Source organism: Schistocerca gregaria, chromosome 1, assembly GCF_023897955.1.
Source record: "Schistocerca gregaria isolate iqSchGreg1 chromosome 1, iqSchGreg1.2, whole genome shotgun sequence".
Taxonomy (NCBI): Eukaryota; Metazoa; Arthropoda; class Insecta; order Orthoptera; family Acrididae; genus Schistocerca; species Schistocerca gregaria.
This window is the reverse complement of record NC_064920.1, coordinates 955,673,830-955,684,726: the sequence shown is the minus strand read 5'-3', so window position 1 is coordinate 955,684,726 and position 10,897 is coordinate 955,673,830.

Here is a 10,897-nt window from a genome sequence, read left to right as displayed (position 1 = left end):
TCTGCCCCTGGAAATGTCATGCAATTTAAAACCTGGTCCCTAAATCTCTGCCTTGCCATTATATAATCTATCTGAAACCTTCCAGTATCTCCAGGCTTCTTCCATGTTTACAGCCTTCTTTTATGATTCTTGAACCAAGTGTTAGCTATGATTAAGTTATGCTCTGTGCAAAATTCTCTAGTAGATCAGGATTATTTGTGGGTAAGAGGTCAAGTGTGTTTTCGTAACCATTTACTATTCATGTGGGCTCATGAGCTAACTGTTCAAAGTAATTCTCAGAGAAAGCATTTAGTACAATTTCAGAAGATGTTTTCTGTCTACCATCAGCTCTGAACATGTATTTCTGAACATGTATTTTCGCCAACAAATCGAGGATAGATTGAAGTCTCCACTAATTATAACTGTTTGAGAGGGGTACTTGTAATGTACTGCTATAGTCTCTCATACCATTACATACTGACGATACCATTACTGCTACAAAAGGGGCTCAATAAGGAGTCTGAAAGTGCAGGATTGCGTTCTGCACAGCAGACCAAAGCATGTCCGTAGATATACTGGCTATCTCTCTTGATGTGGTGCACTTCAGGTCGGCACATGTGTGAATGTTCTCCTGGTAAACCCTGTCCTTTTGGTAGCCCCACAAGCAGAAATCATAGGGAGTGAGATCAGATGAGTGTGTCAGCCAATCATTTGGAAGTGATTGGCTGATAATTCGATCGTTTCCAAATGTGTTTTAGAGAAGCAGGTGAACTTCACAAGCGATATGCGGTGGTGCCCCATCTTGCATGAAAACTGTTGAGTTCAATGTGTCTCTCTCCTGTAAACCGGGTATGACATGCTGGTGAAGCATATTGCAGTAATGCTGGCCAGTCACAATGCACATCTTTGGTCCTTGAGTACTAACTAGCTAAAAAATAACGGGCCAATGATGAATGTAGCTGTAAAACCACATCATATAGTGACACATTCACCATACCGAGGAACTTCATGCATAGTGGATAAGCGAGTGACTGCGTGTAATATTTACTATATAAGTGACTTATTAGTGGTTTCTTCATTCACCTCTGCCTTTCTTGTGTTGTGACCTGATATTTGTGAGCGTTTTGTATTGAGCAAAATAACTTCTTACCTGTGTTTACATTCCGCGCTGACCAGTTGCAGCTGTAGCGGTGCATCGAAAGCTAAGTACTAATTAATTGTTTGTGTATAGTGGTTTATTTAGGAACTTTAGTAGTCTTCAACTGGTGTTTTTTGTGTTTTCTGGTGAAATAATTTCAGAAGAACCTTTTGGGAACTGTTTTCAGCTTCGTTACTGTGTCATTAGAAGTTTGATTCTCTTTCTGTATTAGTCTTTTGTTATATTCACATTTGCTGTTTATTAATAATGTTAATAATAGTAGTTACTTCCCTTGTAGAGTAAGTTTGTAATTATTGTAGTCAGGTTTTTAACATCTTCTTATTGTAGTAGTGGAACTTAGAAAAAGTAAAATTTTACCATGAGTGAGAAGTGGGGGCTTTGCCTTAGGTTCGTGAGTAGTGGATTGCGGTGTGAGACTTGTTCGAAGTATTTTCACTGGGAGGGAATGCAGTGGGGAAGCCAGTGGGCATTCTGGCAAGATCCCCTCCTGGAACTGCAGGTTATGTAGCAAGAGTAAGTTGATAGAGGAGCAGGAGTGTAAGATCTGTGCCCTTCAGGTGCAGTTGAAAAACGCACAGGAGGAGCTAGATAGGATGAGGAGGGAGAAGGGGGCTGGGGAATGGGAGCTGGCTGTTGGCAAGAGATCTACTAGGAGAAGAAGATTTTCAGATAGTTTTACTATTGGTGTTTACAATAGATATGACCAACTGTCAGAGTCTAGTGGAGAGGAATCTCTAGTAGCTGTAGATGTAGGAAGTATGCAGCAGACCTCAGTAGTTACAGTGGCTAGAACAGTTGAAAAGTCGAAGAGGAAGGAGAAGTTTCTACTATTAGGTAGTTCTCATGGCAGAAGTGTAGGCCAGCAGTTGCAGGAAGTGAGTACCAGGTCACCAGCATTGTGAAGCCTAATGCAGGATTGGCTCAGGTGACTGTTAACATAGGGGGGTTATGCAGGGATTTTACTAAAGAGGATCAGATAGTGTTTGTGGGTGGGGCTGGTAATAGTATTGATAGGGATGGGGAGTATGACATAGATGGTGATCTGGAAAAGATAGCCACTCAGACTGGCAACATGAATGTGCATTTCGTGGAACTGTTTCAGCATCACGATTGGCCTCATCTTAATACAGCCGTCAGGCATAATAACATGAGACTTGGGGTGCGCTGATGACAGAAAGCATGGGTCACATTTCAGTGGTGTCAGTGGAGTCTATCAGCAGGATGGGTTTCACTAGACATGGCCTGCAAAGTATGGGAAGGGGAGGTTGGCAAAGCTTATAGGTGACAGCATAGGTGGGGTTGGTGGGATCACTCATGGGAAAATTCCTGCAGTAGTTGATGTTAGAAGTGCACCTTTTTTAGATTGAAGTCAGCTGATAGGTGTTCCTGCTTAAGGGAAGCCTCTCTAACAAAGGAACCACTTTTGACAAAGCTTAGGTATCCGCGTAATGAGGGAATTAGTTTATTTCATCAAAATATACAAGGTATTAGAGATAAAGTTAGTGAACTGCTTATAGATGTTGACTCTGAAATTATTGGTATATCTGAACACTTTTTAAATAAGGGGTTAATTCAGAGGCTTCCTTTACCAGGATACAAGGTTGGCTGGCAGCTTTTCGAGGAGCTCTTTGCGGTGTGGGGGAGTAACCATGTGTGTGAAAAACAGCAGCCCATTTGAGTCAATTGATGTTTCAAAGTACTGCACTGAAAAGGTGTTTGAATGTTGTGCAGTTGTGGTTAAATTTAATGGAGCTAAACTTCTAACTGTTGTTATTTATAGATCCCCAGACTCTGATTTCACAACATTTTTGCTAAAGCTAGAGGAGGTTCTTGGTTCACTTTATAGGAAATACAAAAAGTTAGTTATATGTGGTGACTTCAATATTAATTGTATAAGTGATTGTGCAAGGAAGAGGATGCTGGTAGACCTCCTTAATTCATATAATCTTATGCAAACCATATTCTTTCCAACGAGAGTGCAAGGGAACAGTAGAACAACCATAGACAACATTTTTGTTCATTCCTCATTACTAGAAGGGCATTCTGTTAGCAAAAAGGTGAATGGCCTTTCAGATCATGATGCACAAATTTTAACTCTAAAAGATTTTTGTGCTGCAACATGTGTTAATATAGTCATCAGCTGTTTAGGAAAGCTGATCCAGTTACTGTAGAGACCTTTGTAAACCTTATCAAGGAAGAAGAGTGGCAAAATGTTTATAGCGCTGATACAGTAGATGATAAATATAATGCTTTTCTCAATACTTTTCTCTTGCTCCTTGAAAGTTGCTTTCCATTAGAATGTTCAAAACAGGGTACTAGCACAAACAGGCAGCCTGGGTGGCTGACTAGAGGGATAAAAATATCTTGTAGAACAAAGTAGCAATTATATCAAAACGTTAGAAACAGTCACAATCTAAATGCGGCAGCCCATTACAAACAGTATTGTAAGGTGCTTAAAAATGTTATTAGGAAGGCAAAAAGTATGTGGTATGCAGATAGAATAGCTAAGTCTCAGGATAAAATTAAAACCATATGATCAGTCGTAAAGGAAGTGGCTGGTCTGCAGACACAGGCCGAGGATATAGAACCAGTGCGCAGTGGGAATGTCCGTGTTACTGATAAGTCACATATATGTACAGTATTTAATAATCACTTTCTGAATATAGCAGGTGAACTAAATAGAAACCTATTCCCAACAGGGAATCATATAGCGCTCTTAGAAAAAAGTGTTCCGAGATTGTTACATGAAATGCTCCTCCATGATACTGACAAGAGGGAGATTGAGTTAATAATTAAATCACTAAAGACCAAGAACTCTCATGGATATGACGGGGTATCTAGCAGAATACTGAAGTATTGTTCTATGTATGTTAGCCCAGTACTTAGCCTTATCTGTAACATTTCCTTTAGGAGTGGTCGGTTTCCTGACTGATTGAAGTACTCAGTAGTGAAGCCACTTTATAAAAAAGGAGACATTGATAATGTTGACAATTTTAGACCTATTTCTATGCCATCGGTGTTTGCTAAAGTTATCGAGAAGGTTGTATATACAAGGTTACTGGAGCATTTAAATTCACATAATTTGCTGTCGAATGTTCAGTTTGGTTTTAGAAATGGCTTAACAACTGAAAATGCTATATCCTCTTTTCTCTGTGTGGTTTTGGATGGATTAAATAAAAGGTTGCGAATGTTAGGTGTTTTCTTTGATGTAATGAAGGCTTTTGACTGTGGTGATCACAAAATATTACTGCAGAAGTTGGACAATTATGGAGTAAGGCGAGTAGCTTACAATTGGTTTGCCTCTTATTTTGAGAACAGAAAGCAGAATGTAATTCTCCGCAATATTGAGAGTGGTAGTGATGTTCAGTCCCAATGGGGTACTGTTAAGTGGGGCGTTCCCCAAGGGTCGGTGCTGGGGCCACTGCTGTTTCTTATTTATATAAATGATATGCCTTCTAGTATTACAGGTGGTTCAAAAATATTTCTGTTTGCTGATGACACCAGTTTGATAGTGAAGGATCTTGTGTGTAATATTGAAACAGTATCAAATAATGTAGTTCATGAAATAAATTCATGGCTTGTGGAAAATAATTCGATGCTAAATCACAGTAAGACTCAGTTTTTACAGTTTTTAACTCACAATTCAACAAGAACCGATATTTTGATCAGACAGAATGGGCAAATTATAAGCGAGGCAGAACAGTTCAAGTTCCTAGGCGTTCAGATAGGCAGTAAGCTGTTGTGGAAAGCCGATGTCCAGGATCTTGTTCAGAAACTAAATGCTGCTTTATTTACCATTAGAACAGCATGTGAAATAAGTGACACTTCAACACGAAAAGTAGTCTACTTCACATATTTTCATAAGCTTATGTCGTATGGTATTATTTTTTGGGGTAATTCTTCTGATTCAAAAAGGGTATTTTTGGCTAAAAAATGGGCTGTTCGAGCTACATGTGGTGTAAGTTCGAGAACCTCTTGTCGACCCCTATTCAATAGTCTGGCAATTCTGACATTGCCCTCACAGTATATATTTTCTTTAATGTCATTTGTTGTTAGCAGTATTAGCTTATCCTCAAGAGTTAGCAGCTTTCACTCGGTTAATACTAGGCAGAAATCCAATCTGCATGTGGAATGCACTTCCTTGAGTCTTGTGCAAAAAGGAGTGCAATATTCTGCTGCATTCATTTTCAATAAACTACCACAAGAACTCAAAAATCTTAGCAGTAGCCCAAACTCTTTTAAGTCTAAACTGAAGAGTTTCCTCATGGCTCACTCCTTCTATTCTGTCAAGGAGCTCCTGGAAGAGCTAAAAAATTAAGAAAATTCCAGTGTTTGTTGATTTTCTTTATTTAAACTTGCTACTTGTCACCTGAATATTTTTTTATATTTCATTTTATCTGTTTCTAATATCGTGTTATAATTTCATGTATTGACTCGTTCCATGACCATGGAGACTTCTCCTTAATTTGGTCCCATGGAACAATAAATAAATAAATAAAATAAATAAGTGCTTGGAGGTGAAAATCCCCACACTTGGCAACCGCCCATCAGAATAAAATGAGCTTTGTCTGTCCGTAGGATGATTCAGGGTCAGTCCTCGTCAACTTCAATATTTGCGAGAAAGTGGAGAGCATAGTCAACACGTTGTTGTGTGTCCTGTGGTGCAAGCTGCTGTACAGTATGGATCTTGCACAGAAACCATTTGAGAATGGCAGAGGTTGAAAATACTGCTTCAGTTTAATTTTTTTTATTTACACATGACCGGTTTCTGACTGTTGTAAGCCCATCTTCAGATGTTGTAGCTGTGATGCAGCCCCCAGTGCTGCGATTGGCTCGAAGCACCTTCCATACAGTGGATCATGGGATGTTCAACTGTCATGACACAGCAGGCGCACTGCTTGATGATTGGGAATTGCGCACAGTGTTGTCTGCCAAGGCAACAGCGATTTCATTGACCACCTGTGGGGCAACCGGTGGTCGGCCTGTTCCTGGAGTGACACCCAGTTCTTCAGTTCATTCAAACTTCTTCATCATGCTCTGCACAGCAGGTGGAGAAAGAGGACTCTTCCGTAATCCTTTCAGCTAGTGATATTCTCGAAGTGCAGCTAGACCATAACTGTTGTTTTGGTAACAGAGCTTCACCAATAATGATGCCCTGCTCCTTTTGTCCAAGCTCATGTTGACACATCAACAAGTGTACTGCGACTGGTCAGATGTGCGAGACAATGAATCACAATGACTGATCATGGCACCTGGTGGCCACGGTGAGAACTAGACAGTGATGCTGTGATGTATGGAAATAATGCATTCCATACTCTGGGCATTATTGCTACCAAGTTTACTGCTTGTACATAATTAGTTTCCATGTTATAATGTGTTACATATTGAAAGTTTAATTATAACCTCCTGTTTTCAGATAGCTGTAAAAAAGGAGTGAAGGAGACTGCTCACTGAAAAGCACAAGTGTTAAGACATTAAAGAAAGAAGATGTACTAGCTTTCAGTATTCTTTGTTGAGCAAGAGTAAAACACACACACACACACACACACACACACACACACACACACACACGCGCCACTGGCTGCATACACAATGTCTGTGCTGCATTTCTACAGGAGGACTGGGGTGGGATGGGGGTTGTGTTTGGTGTGGTGGGTAGAAGAAGAGAGAGGCATGAGACTGGGAGAGGGACTAGGATGGGTGCCAGCAGCTGCTCAGAGAGAAGCAGCCAGTTTTCTGACTAGGAATATGGGAGGGAATGGTGTGAGATGGACAAGCTAAGCATGTAAGGCACAGTTATCAGAGCCAATGGGGAGCTGTGTGTGCAGAAGGTGACAAGAATTGGGAGAGCTGAAAGGACTGATGGTGTGGGGACAGTGGGTTACTGGAGACTGAGGTCAGGACTGTTACGGGAGCAAATGGTGTGTTGCAAGGACTACATACTTCAGAGGAGCTGGTCGTGGAGGGAAGAATTTTAGAACATATTCTCAGCTCAAACGTAATGAGGTATTTTGACTAGAATGACCTCCTCAATGCCAACTGGCATGGATTCTGAAAACATCGTTCATGTGAAACCCGACCAATACTTTTCTCACATGACATACTGAAAGCTGTGGATCAAGGCAAACTCACACTTTTCTCATATAACATATTGAAAGCTTTGGATCAAGGCAGTCAGGTAGATGCAGTATTTCTTGATTTCTGCATAGCATTTGTAGCATTTGACTCAGGATATGAAGTGAAATTTGTGACTGGATTAAGGATTTTTTGGTACGATTGACACAGCATGTTATCTTGGATGGAGAGTCATTGTCAGATGTAGAAGTAGCTTTGAAGGTGTCCCAGAGAAGTGTATTGGGACCCTCACTGTTCTTGTTGTATATTAATGATCTTGCAGGCATTAATAGTAACCTCATACTGTTTGCAGATGATGCAGTTCTCTATAAGTACTGTCTGAAAGAAGCTGCATAAATATTCTGATCTTGATAAGATTTCAAAGTAGTGCAAAGATGGGCAACATGTCTTAAATACACAGAAATGGAAAACTGTGCACTTAACAAAATGTAAAAAAATGTAGAATAGGTCTATAATATCAATGAGTCACTGCAGGAATCATAAACTCATACAACTTGGGTGCAACATTTTTTAGGCATATGAAATGAAATAATCACATAGGATCAGTTGTGGGTAAACCAGGTGGTAGGCTTTGGTTTATTGGTAGAATACTGGGGAAGTGCAGTCAGTTTACAAAGGAGAGTGCTTACAAATCACTTGAGCGTCTGGTTTCAGAATATTGCCCAAGTGTTTGTGACCTGTACCAGACAGGAATAAAAGAGGACATTGAATGTGTACAGAGAAGAGCAGCAAGAATAGACACAGGTTTGTTTGATATGTAAGAGAGTGTCACAGAGATACTGAGGAAACTGAACTGGCAGACTCTTGAAGAGAGACATAAATTATCCCAAGGAAGCTGGTTAACAAAGCTTCAAGAACTAGCTTTAAATGATTACTCTTAGGCCTATGTATCACTCACATACTAAATCATGAGGATAAATTTAGAATAATTACTGCAAACACATGGGCATTCAAACAATCATTCTTCCTGCGTGAGAAGAAACCGTAATACCTGGTACAATGGGATGAACCCTCTGCCATATACTTCACAGTGGTTTTCAGAGTACAGATGTGGATCTAGAATGATCCAGATGGCTTGGGTTGTGAAGTAGCCTTTAAAATTGTGCATTTTATGCTCAGTCACATGTTGTGCGACTGGGTGGTCAACTTTGATCTTGACAACAGTTTGAAGGTGGCCATTCACCCTGGTAGACAGCTGGTAGTCACATCAAAATAAAAACTATGCAGTGTCTGTAGCATTCCCAATGAGCTACAGCCTTGAGGGAAGGTGCTAGGCTAAATCCAACAACAGTGCCGTGCGTGCAGTGGTTCTCTCACTCTCGAGTCCGCCTCTCTGTGATTCGCTACATCATTCAGTGTTGGCTTGACAGCTGTCAGATATGGAAGTGTTGATCGCCGCTCCTGCCAAGTGTGAGGATCGAACAGTAATCCGGTTTCTCCAGGCAAGGAAGTTACTGCCCATGGAGATTCATCAGCAACTGACTGAGGTTTATGGTGAAGAGTGCACATTCATTCAGCACATCCGGAAATGATGCATGGCTTTTGCCGAGGGTCGCATGGAAGTTCACAATGAAGAATGGAGTGGAAGACCGCCGGTTTCGGATGAGATTGTCCAGAAGATCAACAATGAGCTACTCAAAGATCGGAGGGTCACTGTCCGCGAACTTTTTGAACGCATTCCTAGCTTCACCATGGCACAATTGAAGGAACTTTAACAGAAACATTGGGTTATTGCAAGGTGTGTGCTCACTGGGTCCCCGAGATGCTGACTGATGGACACAAGGAGCAACGCCTTAATTGTGCTTGCAAGTTTCTTCAACGATATGAGGGGGGAGGCAACAAGGAGAAGTTGTTGCACTCTATCGTCATTGGAGATGAAACATGAGTGTTTCATTACACCCTCGAAACAGAACAAAAATCTCGTCAGTGGTGTCACTCTGGTTCACTACCACCAAAGAAATTCAAACAAATGCAGTCGGCAGGAAAGGTTATGGCCATTGTGTTTTAGGATCGGAATGGGGTACTCCTCATCAATTTCATGCAACCTGGGATGACAACACACTCAGACAGATATTGTGAAACAAATACAAACAACTGACAGAGGGAACAGTGATTCTTCATGACAATGCTCAACCTCATGTCACTCATCAAACACAGGAGCTTTTGAAGAAATCTGGGTGGACTGTTATGCTCCATCCCCTGTACAGCCCAGACTTGGTCCCCAGTTATTATCACCTCTTCCCCAAGCTAAAGGAACACTTAGGTGTCAAAGGCTTTAAGAGCGACGATGAAATCCAAGCAGAGGTCACACGCTTACTCAAAGGGTTGGCAGGAGACTTCTTCGACATAGGAATACAAAAGCTGGAGCACCATCTTCAAAAGTGTGTCGAAAAAATGGAGACTGTCTTGAAAAATAGATAAAAGTGTAAGCTTTTCAATTAAGAATAAATTAATAACAATCAACAATGTTTTCTATTTGTAAAAAACAGTACAACCATTGTAGCTACAAAGTACATCAGAGATCCATGTGAGACCCTCTGTTATTCCTGGTGTATAGAGATGATTTGCCAAACCACTTGATGACAGTAGATGCAGTTATGTCTGCTGATAACACAAACATTTTTATAAAAGGATGCACATAGGACGAGCTACACAAGATTGCCTAAGACAATCAATGAGACAGGAAAATAGCTTAGGGATGATGCTTTGGTTGTAAATAAGGAGGAGAAAGGCATGGAAGTATTTTGGTAATATCAGAAGCGAAGTGAGAAACAGCATGAGAGTTTAATTAGGAGCTGCACTATTTCACAAGCCCCATACACAAAATTTCCAGGCATATGGATGCATAAACACTTGATATGGATAGAGCATTTAGAATTTCTGAATAAAAAACTAAGTAAATGTTGTTATATACTAAGAATGCTTTAGGACTGTTGCAGCATTGAATGCATATATAAACAGCACACTTAAATATGATGTGGTCTTCTGGGAAAACATGGGTTTGGCCACAAAGGATTGCCCTCTTCATGATTCAGTACCATCGATGGCTGAAGCAACTGAATCAAATTCTCCATCAGGGTCAATATCCTTGCCCAATGCTATTGTAACCCTGTTCCCAATCCCTTCTCATTTATCCCTGTAAGAGACCTAGATGCAAGGCCTCTCCCTTACATCCTACCACTACCACCTGCTCCAGTCCTGTCACAAGTATTTGCTACCCTACCAAAGGCAGGACTACCTGTGAAAGCAGCCATCTGGTCGATCAACTTAGCTGGAACCACTATGTGGCTTTCTACAGGGCACATCTACCACCAAGGTATCTCTGCGTGAGTGGCCACCACCAACTTGTGGCCAAGAGACAGCAGACCAACTAAGCTTTATAGCCCACACCATGAGCATTATTTCCACCAACACCAGCTTTTCTGAACTGCACAGGTGGGGCCTGAATCCTTCTACTGACCCTTTGTTCCGACAAACCCCGACTTCAGCCTTGACTAGTCCCTTCAACCACCTGTCTCAGTCTCTTTCCTTGCTCCCAATCCAGCCTCACACGTCTTTCATCATCCCATTTCCCATCTGATGCATTTGCTTAGTTCTTTCACGGAACCTAGTAGCCCACCATAT